General features: G+C 38.0%; 1 long non-coding RNA gene across 1 annotated transcript in view; it reads left to right on the forward strand.

Moving 5' to 3' along the window:
* The window catches only part of LOC307186756, a 29,029-nt gene extending 12,415 nt beyond the window's left edge, over positions 1-16,614 (forward strand). The window contains exon 3 of the long non-coding RNA XR_013828457.1: positions 15,243-16,614. This is a non-coding gene — a long non-coding RNA (uncharacterized lncRNA). The remainder of the gene's footprint in view (positions 1-15,242) is intronic.
* Positions 16,615-18,351: the final 1,737 nt, after the last annotated feature.

Raw genomic sequence — 18,351 nt, forward strand, 5'->3', positions numbered from 1 at the left:
TAAAATGCATAATTAGCTCTAGAGGTAGAATGAAAGACAAAAATCACCACTACTGTTCTTTTGCTATTAAGAATCAGTGAAATCTATAATTAGGGAACATTAAGGAAAGGTTAAAGATGAGAATACATGCAGTCTATCTATAGGAAACCTAAACTGTTTAGGTTAATGAAATGTCTACTAATTAGCAAGTTCACAAGAACCTAACTTTTATTTTATAAATGCCATAATAGAAAGTATTAGAGCTCCATGCACACACCTGTGTGTCAACTAGATTACTGCACAGTGCTACCTCTTTCAAACTTCTATTCATTCCATTCCCCCCCCCCGCAATTATCTGGATGCTATTAAGTATCACACATTTCTGGCAATTCTTCATAAAGTACAAATTTCATTTAATGATATGGATTTGAAGATGTTGAGAAACAGTAGAAACTTCCTATTTTTTAGAAAAAAGAATTGTTGAATTTTCAACGTTTCATTAACATAATGTTATAAGATGCGATATTTCCTTACTTTCCTTTGTCATTTCTAATGTTGACCAAAACTATTCCTTTCATTCAAAGATGAGAATTTTACCCATAAAAATCCAGTTTAGGGCTTCCCTGGTGGCGCAGTTGTTGAGAGTCCGCCTGCCGATGCAGGGGACGCGGGTTCGTGCCCCGGTCTGGGAGGATCCCGCGTGGCGCGGAGCGGCTGGGCCCGTGGGCCATGGCCGCTGGGCCTGTGCGTCCGGAGCCTGTGCTCCGCAGTGGGAGAGGCCACAGCAGTGAGAGGCCCGCGTACCGAAAAAATCCATTTTAAACTGGAAAACAGAAGGCTAGAATCAAATCGTATATGAGGGATTGATTGTATAATAAGTAGCAGGGCCAGAAACAAAGACAAAACCAGAATATTATCAGAATCAATCATTACCACAACACCAGTTCCACTTCTATACCATGAAGTTAACCACTTATCCACAGAAAAACAATCACTGAAGGCAGATTTTTTTTGGTGAAAGTTGATTATTGTTGTCCTTGCCTGCATCAGCTAAAATGATACCTGCAAATAATACCTTTTATCACTGTTCTTACTTTCAAATGTATGGGTATATCTGATTAGCTGAGCCTAAATTTTATATGCACATCTGCCTACATGGGATATTGGAACTTCAGGCCTTGATTCTGTTTACAGAGGGATTTACAACTTGGAAATTTCTTTAAATACAGAGAGGTCTTTTCAAAATATGATGTACAGAAGTTTAAATTACAACGATGTGGTAGTAGCTCATATCTGCCTAACTCAAATGCAGAGGAAGAAATATAAACTCAGATCAAAACATTTGAAAGACATTTGATATCATAGAATGAAAAAGTAAATAGGTAGAGATATCAGAGTATGAAAGAAGATGACAGCATTAGTTAAGTTCGCATTAATTCAGTTTTATATCTGATGAGACTCTGCAGTCTCTGAAGAACTGGATGACTATATGAAGCAGTAAAGTTTTTCTAACTTGAGGAATAAGTAATAAGTACCGAGTTCCAGGCTAAAAGAAAAGGAGGTCTGGGAAATCGAGTGGGGTGGGAGAGAATCCCATACAATTGAAAGCCACAGAGGAGAATGTCACAGATAGTAAAGATCTGAACTATGCATATAAACACCATTCAGATTATGGGTGACCCCTAAATTACACACCCATAGGGGAAACTCCATTAGACCCCAGCAGAAAGCAATAGCTGGGGAATTAGAGCAGAGATTTCAATTACTACCCACCACAAAGGAATGAAAATTTGATGTTTGGGTACAGATAGATGCATAATACTAGAAGAAGGTCACTCTTCAAAGGAAAATAACAGAACCCAGAGTCTCTACAATGTATCAACCACAAAATCTAGTATATAATTAAAAATAGCTAGACATAAAAAGAAACAGGAAAATATGTCACATTAAAAAAAGCAGGCAATGGAAAGAGACGTTGAGATGGAGTACATGTTGGAATTTGAAGACAAGGACATAAGTATGTTCAAGATTAAAGGAACAGGTGGTCATACATATGAATATATGGGGAATTTCAGGTGAGAAATAAAAATGGAGAAATGAGGAAATAGAAATTCTAAAACTGAGAAATACAATATCTGATATGAAAATTTTACTTGATAGTCTTACCAGAATGGCAGAAGAAAATATCAGTAAACTTGAAGACAGGTCAAGAGAATTTTCCAATATGAAGAATACAGAGGAAAAAATACCAATTAAATTCTGCAATGGAATGTAATTTCTCTAAATTGACTGGACTGTTCATTGTCACATCATATGCCTTTTTCATCACTTTAATCCAGTGATTTTCAGACCACAGTAGATTTGCTTAAAATTTAAAAAATATCTTTAAGAGCTGAATTAGTGTCTTAAGGAGTAACACCCAGGCTTCTAATTTTTTTTGTTGTCAACTCCCCAGTGATTCCACTGTGCAATCTGGCTCTGCCTTATTCAACCACGTGTACTTCATTAATTTTCTCCAAACTCAATTTTCTTTTGTATGTGAAAGCCAGTTTTGACTATAAACATGACCACTTAGTTTCTTTGCAACTACAGTATATCCATTTATTTAACCAATATTTATTGACAACTGACTATATTTTCAGTTGCATGCTAGACTCAGGAATGTAGCTGAAAATTACCCAGGTAATTTTGCTGTTTGTTTGAAGACAGAGAAGTACACTCAGTCTAGAATCAAAAATGAATGTGGGGGCTTCCCTGGTGGCACAATGGTTGAGAGTCCGCCTGCCGATGCAGGGGACACGGGTTCGTGCCCCGGTCCGGGAAGATCCCACATGCCACGGAGCGGCTGGGCCCATGAGCCATGGCTGCTGAGCCTGCGCGTCTGGAGCCTGTGCTCCGCAACGGGAGAGGCCACAACAGTGAGGCCCGCGTACTGAAAAAAAAAGAATGTAAAGTTCCAACAACAGAACTACATTATTCTATGAAATTCCCAACTGCTTTTATAATTTAGGTTGAAATTCTGCTAATACACAGGAAATTAATATACCATGTCATATAGAAATGGTTTAATTTTTAGGTTAATAATCTTCAACTGTTAAAAATGTACTATCAATGCCTTTTTAAAATATTTAATTTATAAGTACTTCTCTTGGAATTTGCTTGTCTAAAAATCTTTCAGTCATAAATTGATAAATAAGTTTATCTAATTACATTCAATTCATAAAATGCTGATTAATGGGGCACAAGGCTTTGAATTATAAAATAGAGGTAAATTTTTAAAAGCTAGCCAAGTTCATAACATACATAATATATATATTTTAAATTATTGTCATTAATAATTCTCTTCATCTTTAATCAGATTTGTTCTAATAGTTTGAGACTAAAGTGGACTGTGGTGATTAGATTAAATGCTTTATTATGTACAGATGAAAATTGTTCAATGCAATTTCACATGATATTTTGCTGATATAATATCCAAGTTCCCACATAATTTATAGTTTAAGGTTTCGCTTTTAGTTTTTCCAAAGAAATTAATGAGTTTCTTCCCTGATATAAAGTTTAATGAAGCTCAAAATGCATTGAAATATTTATATTTTAGATTGAAAATTGATGAGTTACTATGATTTTTATCATCAGGAGGTAAAAGGTAGATTTTAAAATCTTACTAGTTTAAATAAATGCCACTCTATCTCACATAAAGATTAGCTGTGTATATGATATCAATATTTAGGGGTAAAGAACATAGTTGCTCTGTGTTTACATCTGGCTTGACAGGTGTGTAATGTTTCCCATCATTTTTTAAATTTATGAAGGCAAGTGTCACTTTATATTAGAAAGTTATTTTCTGCTGGTGACAAGGCTGAGAATTGCTGTTAATTGCCACCAAATGGATGACAGTGGCTGATGCATGTACACGTCACGTGCACAGCCACTGGACGGCAAAATTTAATTGTCAGTTCACATTCCCCTTCATCTCCCCAGAATTGCATCTAGATTCCAGGGACCACGGCGGGGTTTTCTGTATTGTTGAGATTTTGCGGTGGGTGGGAAGTAGCACCAAAGTTAACCATCAAGATAGACTTACTCTTATTGGGTCTTTAGTCATTAGTCCATGAAGATCACTGCTGTGTCCACTTTGTTCCAAGGACAACCATAAGACCTCTTCAGATCTGCCGGGTCTGTGGAACACATATTTCTGATATCAGGTCCACAGGCTCATGATGAAGCTCCCTTGTCATTCTACCTGCTGCACAAAGTGCACTAATTTGACTAAGCATCTCACTTTTTTCTTGAGAGCAATGTCCAGGATAGGGTCCCAGAGAGGCTTCTCAGGCCGATCTGATTCCACCACATTGCAGACATTTCTCCTGCTCCTGCAGGAGCTGGTACAGGGGAACTTTAGGATCTTGTTTTTAACCACTCTTCTTGGATTCTCCAAATCCATTTCCAACAGTCACTCCCCAATACCAGTTTCAACCTGAAGTGAGGAGAGGTTCTCACCATCAATTTCTAAGCTCTCTTAGAAATTGCTATCTGTGCTGCTTCTCCTCTGTCTTTTCTCTTCCCTACCCACAGCCTAACCTAGGGGATCAAGGGGAAGACAACTTCTCTACATCTGTGATCCCAAAATGTTTGGGTCCTGACCTAGGCTTTAAAACCCAAGAGCCTGACAAAAAGTTGACTGGTTTGGTTTTTTGCCCTATGCAGTGTCATCCATATTCAAATAAAAAACATATAAATTATAATTATACCACATCACCCGACAACTGGTCTTTGTAGTTTATTCTGTCTCTTATGATTTTTTTAAAATACATAAACAAATTTTAAAAGGGTATAAACAGTGACATAATTTAGTTTCCTCTCAACGAATGGATTTTTTTTTTTTTTTTTTTTTGCGGTACGCGGGCCTCTCACTGTTGTGGCCTCTCCCGTTGCGGAGCACAGGCGCCGGACGCGCAGGCTTAGTGGCCATGGCTCACGGGCCCAGCCGCTGTGTAGCATGTGGGATCTTCCTGGACCGGGGCACGAACCCATGTCCCCTGCATCGGCAGGCGGACCCTCAACCACTGCGTCACCAGGGAAGCCCTGAATGGGTGTTTTATCTGGAGTCCTAGAGCAATACCCAGACTGTTTCAAGAGTGCTTAGTTGGTATCAAAATTTTTTTAATTAATTCATTAATTAATTTTTTAATCTATTTTGTTTCTGGCTTGTGTTGGGTCTTTATTGCTACGTGCTGGGTTTCTCTAGTTGTGGCGAGTGGGGGCTACTCTTCATTGCGGTGCGCAGGCTTCTCATTGCGGTGACTTCTCTTGTTGTAGAGCACAGTATCTAGGCACACAGGCTTCAGTAGTTGTGGCGCACAGGCCCTAGAGAGCATGGGCTTCAGTAGTTGAAGCGCACGGGCTCAGTAGTTGTGGCACACGGGCTTAGTTGCTCCGCAGCATGTGGGATCTTCCCGGACCAGGGCTCGAACCCATGTCCCCTGCATTGGCAGGCAGATTCCTAACCACTGTGCCACCAGGAAAGCCCCTGGTATTAAATTCTTAAGACCATCTACAGTGTCCACTTGCAACCCAAAAAAAGGCAAATTAAGGGGAAGAATAGTTCTTCACTAATTAAAAAAGAAATTTTCATATATGTATGCATAAATCTGATTCACTTTGCTGTACAGTACAAACTAACACAACACTGTAAAACAACTATACTCCAATAAAAATTAATTAGAAAAACAAAAGAAACTTTCAAAACTCACAAACCAGTGAGTATAGTTGAACAATTAAAGATCTATCAGGAGAGAAAAAACAATTCTTTCCTGCCCCTTTACACTTTAATTCTATATGTAAGCCAGGCTTATTTCAGTTTGTGTTAACCCCAGGAACTGTGCTGACTCATGAGTGTTATCTTGGAAATTTGTGAGGCAAATCTAGTTACTGGAAACCAAGCTAGGTAAAAAGGGAAAGGCCTAGCTCTGACATAAACTCCACACAAGGAGTCGGTCACATGCTATTAGACAGACACCCCCAGCCCCCTTCAGGGTTTGGTAAAGAAGGTCCTTGCTACTGGGAGATAATACAGATTCAACTATTTCAGTTACATTCAAGGTAAATGGATTGGCAAGGGTGTCTAAGATGAAAGAGTATATTACCCACAAAAGGACATTTCGAATAGTCAGTACTTGAAATTCAGAAAGAGATTAGGCCTTTAGGTTGAGTGAAACTTGCAAGAAAAGCGGAGATCCAGTTTTAGAATAAAATTAGGCCCTAGGAAGGTTTATAATTGAAAAATTTAGAAGAAGCTAAAGCAGAAGGCTGTCTGCCGGGGCTTTCAGGCAGTGAGAATGATTGGACCACTAAGCCAATTACCAAAACTGGAGCTCAGGAATATGGATTCTTAGGGGACAGAAACTTACTTGCCAGATTATTGAGGTAATTATGAGGTAGACAGTGGTAGAGAGAAAGAGCATGAGTCTGGAAATAAATGGGGTAACCTGAGATCTTAATTGGAAAACTCCATAACTGTCAGAGGTGTTGCAGAAATAAAACTTTAACTGTGAGCTCTTTTAATCCCCAGGATTGGTTCTAGAGACAGGGAGAGGGATATAGCCTACAGATAAGTGTGTGTTAGTAGCAGGGGATGAGACTGTGGATGGGAGAGAGGTATTGGGTTGACCAAAACGTTCGTTTGGTTAACGAATATGCTGTTCAATAAAGTTCTTGGTGAAAATGAAAAATGTGTCTTTTATCTTTACTTCACACCAAATGAACTTTTTGGCCAACCCAATGTTAAGGCTGAAAACTGGATGCAGTCTTTAAACTACATGGAGGGATTTGACCTTTGTTGTTCCCCGCCAGCAGCTGCCAGTAGTTCTCAATCATAATCTCCTGGAGGGCTTGTGAAACCACAGTTGGCTGGGAGAGTTTCCAGTTCTGTAAGAAACCCAAATTGGAGCAAGATGGGGTAAGCTGGACATTGATGACACTGTGGGCTGCTCCTGGAAAGAACATTGACTTTGAGAGAGGTAACTATTCAGCTTAGGACAGGGGCAGACGGACAGGGAGGGGTGCTGACAGTGATGATCTGAGCCATACACCAAGACATCTTACAATTTACTCTTTATCAATATATCCAAATGGCATTGTGTCTTTAGACGCTTTAAGAGGTTAAAAATTAGAAACATACATCCAATGACATTCATTTGCCCCTGGGTAATATATCAGTCTGGATGCTTCCAGCTTGCCCTTGCTTGGTTAGAATTTTGGGTAGCTCAGAGGAGAATTTCACATTTGATCACATGAAATTTTAATGGATTCAACTCAGCCACTGACCTACTGTTGACATTTAAAAGATACACCTATATAAACCCATCTTTCTACATGAGACAATTCAGCTCTTGTTTTCCTTGTGGATTTAAATATTTTTCATAGTAGTAATGCAAAACAACACGCATAACGCAGAAAGCTGCTTGAATGCTTTGTATTGTTTTATCATTATTTAGTTATGTGGATCAAAGTCACCTTAAAATTTCAAGGATTGACTATAGATTGAGGAACAATTCATGTTAAAAGGCTGCCCTCTTGTGACAATGTGTTGTGTGTTTTACTGGTAAAACGACCTTATACCCTTTAGAATCCAACTCATAATAGTATTAAAAAGAAATAAAACCTGAACATATTTTGAGATATTTTAATAATACTTTGCATATATGGAAATTTCGGATAATGGATAGTTCTGATTAGATAGATGTTCCAGGGAGATGAAGGTTTAAACTTCTCTCATTATTTAATTTACTTAATGGATATGTTTCTAACATTTATAAACCACTTTTCTGTTTCTTTTAAAAAAATTAGTTAAATTTCACTATAGATCGAGGTGTCAGTGGCACATATCATAGAACTTAACAGCTTAAGTTGTCATCTATGTTCCTGTAACCATGAATATCACCTCCAGATTGAAGAATCAGTTAATCAGTAAACATCAGTAATAGAATGATGACTAGTACATATCTTCTGGCTTTCAAATGCTCTTGGCCTAATGTAGGAGAGAGATGATATAAATAAACAATTGCAAAGAAAGACTGTAATGTTTTGTGATATCAATTTGGGGGGTTCTTTTTTATTTCCAGTATTTTCTGAGGTCTTCTTCCCCAGTTCTAGGAGCAAAGCTATTCTGGTCTCACTGATTTAGAGAAATAGCAAAGAAGAAGGAAGAATTTCATGGAAAGGCATAAAAACCTGCAATTCTTTCTGTCTTTTGACTTCTAGAAGCCTGAGCCTTAGGGACAGTTTAGAAGCATCATGGAACTGGTGGAGAGCAGTATTTTGCTGAGTGAGAAAGACTTGTACACATGTGAAAGGAGAAAGCTTGTCCCCAGATTAGGAAAAAATCTACTGTCGATAACTCTACACTCTCTCCCCATGGTTGAGATGAGGGGAAAGGAGGGGCCCCTTGATGAACAGTAGAGATCTAGGAGCAGTTCTCTAGAAATATCCTAGGAGATGTAAAGGTCCCAGAAAAAAAACAGCAACAAGGGTGTCTAGGTGGAAGGGGCCAAGGGGAGACTCATGGAGGATTTGTGCACTCCAAGTACGATAAAGCAGCAGCAGTGAGCTTGCTGTCCTCAATGTGTCATGCAGGAATGGACGAAGGAGAGGCCAGCAGCAGACTGTGTGGACAGATGGCCAAACACTAAATGCCTAACCCCACCTCCATCCCCCATGCTCTGGCTCTGCTCACCAAGGCTATACTCTGCCACCCTGATGCCATCTTCAGGACTACGGCATCATTCTTCTAGCTCCTGGGAGTGTTGACAGCTGACTCCTTGCAATAATGCAGATGAATATGCAGATGAATAAAATGATCTCATCCAAGTTCACAACCCCTTTTCAGGGACAGTCCATATCCAAAGACTGGTCATGTGGACATAAAAGGTGTGGCTTCCTTACTCTGATTTAGAAGAAATTTTAGACCCTCTCAGAGTCAAAAGAGGAGTAAAATAATTTTATCAAAGACTTAATAAGCAATCCCAAGAGTGTAACATCAAAATTGCAGTTAAACATGGTACTTCATGATGACTTAAAATGAATAGTTTAACTCCAGGTACGAGATATCTGGGATATACAAGAATTTGTTAATAGTTTTGTCTCTAGAGCAGGGAACTCTGGATCTATGTCCTTTTAGTGCATTTTTATTCTGTATCATATTGAGAGAGAAACCCTTACACAAGCAATAGGAAATTCCCTGTAACACTATATACAGATTCCAAGAGTTCTGTAACTCAGACAACTTAGACAGGAAAACTATGGCCTACAAAACCCTGTAAGATAACTTTAAAGAGGGTTTAATTGATTAAAAAAAAACATATTTATGTAAAAAAAATGCACGTGAAGAGTTTGGGTAAATTGTTTCATGAAAAGTGAGAATTTCTATATCAGCATATCATCTTATATAATATGTATAATTAATACATTTTATAAGTAGATGTTTGACTTTTATCCACAGCATAACTTCTGTATTCAATTTATACATTCGAGTTTGCTCACGTGAAAAACTGGATCTTCTCAATGGGAAAATTTGGGAGATCTGTAATACCCTCCCTTTCCCCACCCAGGGACATAAGTAGATACATATAGTTATTAGTCAGTGATTTTTTCCCTAGGAAGAAAGAGAAAATAAAAATAACATTTAAGACGCTTATCATGATCTCTTAAAAAAAAAAAACTGAACAAAGAAAAAATACCCTTATTTTGGAGAAGGAATTGCCGAGATGTGATGCAATTTGGGCCTAGACAGTATTGATCTAACTCATTTGGGACCTCTGTGTTTGGCAGGCATGGATTTTCAAACCATCACTACTAGTAGTACTTCAAATAGCAGGTCCCATTCAGATTTTATCTCTATTATGTAGATCAACTAAATCTGCCGTGTTCTTCAAGTCCCTGCTATTGCCAGAAAGAAACACTATAATACGGTCTTTCAAAATAAAACGCATACAGTTTTCAGGTGGATGGTATATAGCAATCCTTAATGGTTTCTCTTATGTTTTTACTCACTCCATTTGAGGACTTTTTTTTTTTTTTTTTTTGCGATACGCAGGCCTCTCACTGTTGTGGCCTCTCCCGTTGCAGAGCACAGGCTCCGGACGCGCAGGCTCAGCGGCCATGGCTCACGGGCCCAGCCGCTCTGCAGCATGTGGGATCTTCCTGGATCGGGGCACGAACCCGTGTCCCCTGCATCAGCAGGCAGACTCTCAACCACTGCGCCACCAGGGAAGCCCATTTGAGGACATTTAACAGAACTCCCACTGGGTTTTCCCTTTGGAACTCAAAAGGGGTCGCAGCATGTATTAGAGAAGGGATGAAGAAACTTATGTCATGTTAGAGGGCCACATCTACACAACACATGAACTTTTCCTTTGCTCTTTCCAGGCTGTTGTGACAAAACTCCAATGTATCACTGTGCTGAATCCCTCCATCTTTTATTTCCCTTGCTTACCTAACATCTCCTTTTATTATCCTACCTCAATATGTTCAGGGCTCCAGCAGAGGGGTTGGTAATGTCCTCTCCAATAAGGCATATGAGAGATATGTCTTTTTAATAACACAAGTATGCTCATGCCTTATTGTTACCTGATAATCTTAAATAACTCCTGACTAGAATAACTCCTTTTCTATGACATACAAAACTTCATATAATCTGACCCAGCTGTATAACATCTGTTCTCTCTTCTTGCCTCATACTCTACAACTGTACCAAGCTACATTCTCCTCTATAGGCCTCTCTTTGCATGAGCTAATCCCTGAACATCCACCAGGAACCAATTTAATCATCTCTATTATCAGTCAAGCTTTCCCTAACCTCCACTGCAGCTGATACTCAGCCTCTGCTCCACACCAGCCCTCGGAGTAATCATTATTTCTGCAATAATCACAGGGTATGATAACATGTATTTAACCAGGTCGCTTTTCTAATAGAATATAACTTCCTTGAGTCTAGGAATTCAAATTTCTCCCTTTTTATATTCCAAATACCTAGCATACTTGAGCAAGGCTCGTTGTTAAATACACAGTAACCTCACTCCTTTCAAGGAGATGCATGAGGAACTCTTGAATGTTTACAAATATTTTAAAGCTGCAAAAGTAAGTCTTCAGAGGTACACTCTCTAAAAAATGTTTCAGGAGATAGCTAGCACAAAATTGAAGGAGATGAACAAAGTTGGAGGACTGACATTACTCAACTGTAAGACTTACTATAAAGCTACAGTAATCAAGATGGTGCAGCAAAAGGATAGCCAACTAGATGGATGGAACAGAACAGACAGCCCAGAAACAGACCCACATAAATATAGGACAAAGGAGCAAAGGCAGTAGAGGGAGCAAAGGTCACTTTTCAACAACAGTGCTGGAACAATTGGACATCAATATACAAAAGAATGAATTTAGACAAAGACCCTACCCTTCACAAAAATTAACTCAAAATGGATCGTGGACCTAAATATAAAATGCAATGCTATTAAACTCCTAGAAGATAACATAGAAGAAAACCTAGATGACCTTTATCATGGCCATTGCTTTTTAGATAAGACAACTCCCAAGGAATGATCCATGAAAAGAGTAATTGATAAGCTGGACCTCATTAAAATTAAAAACTCTGCTCTTCAACAGACAATGCCAAGAGAATGAGAAAATAAACCACAGACTGGGAAAACACATCTAATAAAGGACTTATGCAAAATATACAAAGAACTCTTAAAACTCAACAATAAGAAAATAACCCTATTAAAAAATGGGGAAAAAAACCAAACCTTAACAGACACCTCACCAAAGAAGATATAAGGATGATGAATAAGCATGTTAAAAAATGCTCAACCTCATATGTCATCAGGGAAATGTAAATCAAAACAAAAGTCAGATTCTACTATACATCTATTAGAATGGCCCACATCCAGGACACTGATAGCACCAAATGCTGGTGAGGATGTGTAGCAACAGGAACTCTCATTCGTTGCTGGTAGCAATGCAAATTGGTACAGCACTTTGGAAGACAGTTTGATGGTTTCTTATAAAGCTAAACACACTCTTACCATATGATCTGACAATTGTGCTCCTTGATATTTACTCACAGGAACTGAAAACTTATGTCTACACAAAAACCTACAGGTGGATGTTTATAACAGTTTTATTCATAATCGACAAAACTTGGAAGCAACTAAGATGTCCTTCAGTAGGTGAATGGATAAATAAACTGTGATCTATCCAGACAATGGAATATTTTTTCAGCACTAAAAAGAAATGAGTTCCCAAGCTATGAAAACACATGGAGGAAACTTAAATGCATATTACTAAGTGAAAAAGCCAATCTGAAAAGGCTACATACTGTATGATTCCAACTATATGGCATTCTGTGAAAGTACAGCTATGGAATTTATCCAAACCCATAGAATATACAACGCTAAGAATGAACCATAATGTAAGCTACAGGCTTTGGGTGATTATGATGTGTCAATGTAGATTCATCAACTACAATGTAGATTCAGCACATTTTCCACCCTGTGGGGAATGTTGATAATGTGGGCGGCTCTGTTAGTATGTGAGCAGGGGGCATATGGGAAATCTCTGTACCTTCCTCTCAACTTTGCTGTGAAGCTTAAACTGCTCTTTTAAAAAGTCTTAGTAAAATAAAATTTTCCAGCAGTATTCAAATTGAGACCCTCTGGCTCACAAGCAAGCCAAATGAGCAGCTTCCAATGATGTCAGAGCACAATCTTACCCTGACATATATTGCCCATGCAGCATGGCCGCTCTGTAACTCCTGAAGTAGTTGACACCAATGACCAATGTCCTGCTTCTGGTCTCTACCATACATAAAGATAACAGTTAGAATAATTACTATGTCTCTGTGAATTCTGTCATTATGTTCTAGACATTATAATTATTTAATCCACACACCAACCCTGTGAAGAAAGTATAATTAATACTACCACTTCTCAGCTAAGGAAATGGAGACACAGGGTGCTTAAGTAGTTAGGTGAAAAGCACCCAGATGGGAAGTGGCAGATCCAGGATTTGAACTCGGGAAGACTATCACCCAGGCTTGGATTGGAAACCACTCTCCAGCACCACATCCTCCAGCAGAGTCAGAACCCCAGACACTCTGATTCTGTGAAATGCATTCAGAAATGCTTAAGACATGAAGTCCTGTGGGATGACCAATTTCCTTCTGTAGCTTATTTTGCAAGATGAGATTTCAGGGAGAAAATATAGTGACAGTGATAGCGACATTGTATTGTTTTCCCCTATACATGTATTCATCACAACGTTTTATGCCTAAACAGGTAGTTTGCATGTTCATTCCACACTTAAAAATAGATGCACTCAATCTGGTAAAACCCAGAGAAAGTGGGCAGAGTATATTTACAATCTTGATAAAATGTTTCAAAAATAACCCCATTCCCAGGCTCTTTAGGATCAGATGCACAGCCACCCATGGACTGGATTCCTTAGCTTTAGCTTGGTAGCCTTGAATGTGGGTGTTCCATGTTGAGTTTAACTTTGATTGCTCCTAAACCATAACAGTTGGTACATACAGGACTCCACAGAGTTCTCACTGATTTAGATGTTCTGATACTCCGGCAGTTCTCACCATGAAGGGATGGTGCTTCATGGGCATTTCTGTTGAGATTCTCTTTTTTTTCCAATCAGAAATCAATTCCTCCTGCCCCACCTACATTTGAAAATTTACCATTGAGTTCATTTATTCTAATCTCTTTTTCTTTTTCGTCTATCAATTTTACAGCAGAAAATAATCGCTACACTGTTACAACTAGAAATGACTGGCTTTATTTGTACGTCACCTCACAATATATTGTTATTTTTTTCTTAATACTATAAAGTTCATATCTCATAGTTATTATAATTATTACTATTTAGAGTGGTACTAAATAAAATCAAATTTATATTAAGCTTCTAGACTCAGAAATTAATTTTTAATACCATATCAGAATATGATAGCACATTAAAGGCATAGTGTTATGTATTTTAAAAACTTGTTGTTTTTCTTTTTTTGAAAAACAGGATTTTGTAGGCGGTGGTGGGAGGAATGTAGATACAATTTTGGGGTCTCTTTCGTTTCTGCACAGGTTGCAGGCACTGACCTCCTAGTTCTTGACTGTCTTTGAGAATGTCTATAAAGAAAACAGCCGTAGAATATAAACCATGTCTCCTTCTGGAGCAAAGAAAAGATTTGTTTACTATACAGTATAATACAGATAATGCCTCCCTCTGGGGAAAAGTTCTGCAAGTGAAGTGCATCAGCGTCCCTAAGCTTGGGTTGCTCTCCTGCACTGCAGTGTTCACGCATCACTTGGCCCACTTTGTGTTGCCCTGTGAGAGCTGGAGCTGTCAGAGTTGGATACTCAGCCTATGCTATTGTGAGGTTATTTTTTTCTCTGAGTCAGAAATCATATATCTTCAGCCAGCATCCATGAAACTATAGCAGAGAAATTTGTTAGCCTGCAAGTAAGGAAATGTCTCAGGAATTTCTAAGTTCCTGGCAAATATGATCTAAAAAATCTTTCAATGTACCTTTTTATACAGAGATACATGTTTGGAGTGAATCAGTGAAGTGGGGAGAGAGAAATTAAGAAAAATGCTCACAGGGATAAGATTTTATGATTGTAAATTTTACTTATTTTTCCATTTTTCTATAATTGATAGGTTTATAAACATAAAAATTAATGTTTTATAAAAAATAACAAACTAGGTATACTATACTTCATTGCAAATGTGAAGTAGATCTCTTTTATAATTGTATTTTCAATGTTTTCTAGCTAATAATATAGGGAAGTTATTAATTTCTGTGTATTCTTTTATATTCTACCACTCTACTACATTCTTACGTTATGAGGGTAGTTTACTCTATTGTGTTTTGTTTGTAGACAGCATTATCATCTAATAACTTTGGAAAGGAGAACTCACGACATTGTTTGCAGATGGTGGTAATATATTTTATTGTAATATGTTATACTAAAGTATCCTATATAACATTCTTCTATAAGATACATATTATATTTTGTTTGTTGTCTAACAATTATATATATAAAATACACAGTTTTTCTTGCTGTCATCCATGCTCTGCCTATTTCAAGTTTCAGAAAGTATATTGCTTAACTTTTGCTGTATAACAAACCGTCCCAAAACAGTGTCTAAAACAACCACCGCTTTATTTAGAGTTCATGACTTCTTGGGTTGGTTGTGTGTTTCTTCAGGTCTGGGCCAGCTCTGCCAGCCTCTGTGTCTGTGGTCAGTCCTTTCGATGGCGTTTGTTGGCTGGGGTGTTTCAGTTCTCCTCCATTTGGTGTCTCATCCTTCCAGGAGACGAGCTTGGGCATTTCCACTGAGGTCTCTGGGATCCAATGGTATCAGGTACTTTTCAGGACTCAGCTTGCATCACATTTCGTTATTGTACCAGTGTCCAAATTAAGACATATGTTCAAGCCTACAGGAAGGGTTTGAGGGGCTTATCTACAGGAATGGTTACAGGCAGATTTGAACAAATTGCGGGCCATTACTGAAAAAAAAAATTTACCACAGGTGGCAGACCATCATTGCCTGTCTGTATTTGTTTCCAACAGCATAATTTTCCTGGACTTGGGGACTCCTGATGACTGGAAAGTGAAATAATGGAAGAGAGTGTGAAAATTTTCTTGCTCTCAGAAAGTAATTACTTCCCAGTAGATAAATGACCATATACCTCTAGTTGGAAAGTGAAATGGAATCACAGAGCAGTGGGTCAACCTCTTCCTCCTTATTCTCAGCTCAACTGTCTGCCTCAGTGTCCTATTTGACTTTGATTATCATAGTTTCCTCCTGAAGTTTGGAAGATTGTGAACAGTTTTCCTAGATTGCAGAGATTTTCAAACCTAGATTCTGTGTATTTCCTTGACTCGTTCAATGGGAAGGGAGATAAGGGTGAATCCAGCACTGTTGGTTGCCAGCACCCTAACACTGGGGTGTCTTTCAAATAATTTTCATTTACCATATGTGAAAGACTGTGCCTATATTCAAATCTATAAATATTGATCAAGTGTTTTTTTGGTACAGGCTGTGGGAAAATAAGGTTGAAATAAGATAGTCCCTATGTTCAGTAACTCATTATTTAACAGAAACCGTATCTTGGCATTTAGATGGAAAGTTTCTTGTGGGAAGTGACCCAGGTCACATGGTTCTGAGAATACATTTACTTTAAACATTAAAATAATATTACTTTTAATAAATTCTGATTCTCTTTGTCACTCTCTCTCTTTCTCATCCCATATCCCCCATTTAAAGAGTATTCTGCTAGGAGTAAACCCACTTTCTAGTTCTTCACTCTTCATTAATTTTGACAACTCTTATCTTGAAAAAGCTTTTTCCATAGACATTTTCCTAATTAAACATCTCTACTACCAAGTGTTAAAAAGAAACACAACACTAATAAATATTAGAGAGTAAAAACTCCTTTGAAAACTTAGGACAGGTTCCACTGACAAAGTTCCAATGATTTCAGGATCTATGCCTGCAGTAGACTTTTTTTTTTAACCTTCAAATTGTTTCTTTTCCTAGAGAGTTATTAAGGAAAAACCTAAAATTTATAATTCATCTGTGTTTAGAATGTTAATATTTTAATACTTTAACAATATATGTAAAAGAACTTTTTAATTCTAAATGCAAATTATTCTTAAATACTATAATTGTCTTGACTAACATTGTCTAATATTAAAATCAAATCTGGTTTTACTACATTCTTAGAAAAGAATGTAAGACAAAAATAATCTTAAATTATCTTCGTGAGGGCTCTCTGATCTCTAACCAGAACCACTTGAAACATTTTGTTCTTCTAAGTAGCCAGCAATCATTGGTGTCTGCCCACTCCTACCCAGCTAAGCCAAAAAGAAACTTACTGCTTCATATATTTAATTTTGCATTTATCATCCAACAGATGTTTATGGAGCCCCTGAAACAAACCAGGCATTCACCTAGACCCTGAAAATACAAAAATGTATATATAACACAAAATTCCTTACTCTCAGGAAGATCACATTCTAGTGATGGATATGAACAAGTAAGCAAAGAGTTATAATACCCTATGCTGTAACAGAGACATGAAATAGCATCTTTGGGGAACAGAGGAGGAGGCAAAAGCAAAGGAAGGAGTGAGTTTGGGAGAGATAACAAGTTAACCATGGAAAAGGCCAAGAAAGGGCCCAAGCGTGAAGGAAGGTGCAAGGGTAAACCTGAGTTAAAGAGCTGGAAGGTGCTGATGGGGATCAATAGGAAATCTGGAAGAGTTTTCAAAGGGTCCTAGTGAATCTGGGTGAATGATCTGTTGCTTTGAATCTTCAAACACTTTCTGCAATATTATGTTCCATTTAAAGCACTTTAATCATGACTGCTAGCCTACATGCAAACACATTGTTCCATGTCCCTGTGAGATATGTAATCCTACCCCCAGCCAAGAGCCTCACATTCCAGAAACTCAAGCCATGGTACAGAAATCCAAATTCAACTCATCAACACCATCTGCATAACCAGCTGTTCAACCTCCCATATATCCTTCTTTTTTCATGTACCACATGTTCATAGGATAAAAGAAATTATGAATGAAAATGCTCTCTGTGCACTGAAGTCCTACATTTCATAACTCCAATGGCATCCCCTAATGTCCTCTGACAATTCTGTTTATGCCACTTGGAGAGGCAGGTTATACTATCTTGGGGAAGGATTCAGGTATTTGGTAACTTTTAGCAGCATCTTCATCCTAAGATCCTGAAAGCACAGACCAGAAAACCAGCACATGTGTCTTATGACTTGCTGGGATGTTCCCGTGCAGCAAGCTTCATGGCTGTTGGCAGGCACTCACTGGCCACATCACAGTTTCTCAGGGCCGGGCTTCCCCCTTTGTCCTGTGCTTTTTATTGAGAGCATTTGACTTCCTGTTCACCCATTCACAAACATTTACAGGATGCCTAATAAATACCCAATAGATAACTATCAAAACACAACAAATATATCTTTCAAGTATTGAAAGTAATAGTCTGAAGGATTTTTTTTTTTTTCTGTTTCTCCCCTTAGTCACTGAAGATGATAAAATAACATACCTGATAGGGCATTTGTAAGGACTAAATGAAATATTGCAAATGAAAGACTTAAAACACAGACTGGCATATAGTAATTACTCATTATGTACTTGCTATTATTATTATTAGAAAAAACAGGATTAATGCATAGACCATAAATGTTATGACTCGCGACAACACTTTTATGATTACGGCTGATTGTAAGCTTACATAATTGTGCCTTGTCAATAATGGGCACACACACACAATTAAACAATTA

The sequence above is a fragment of the Stenella coeruleoalba genome (genome assembly GCF_951394435.1).
Source record: "Stenella coeruleoalba genome assembly, chromosome: 5".
NCBI classification, from domain to species: domain Eukaryota; kingdom Metazoa; phylum Chordata; class Mammalia; order Artiodactyla; family Delphinidae; genus Stenella; species Stenella coeruleoalba.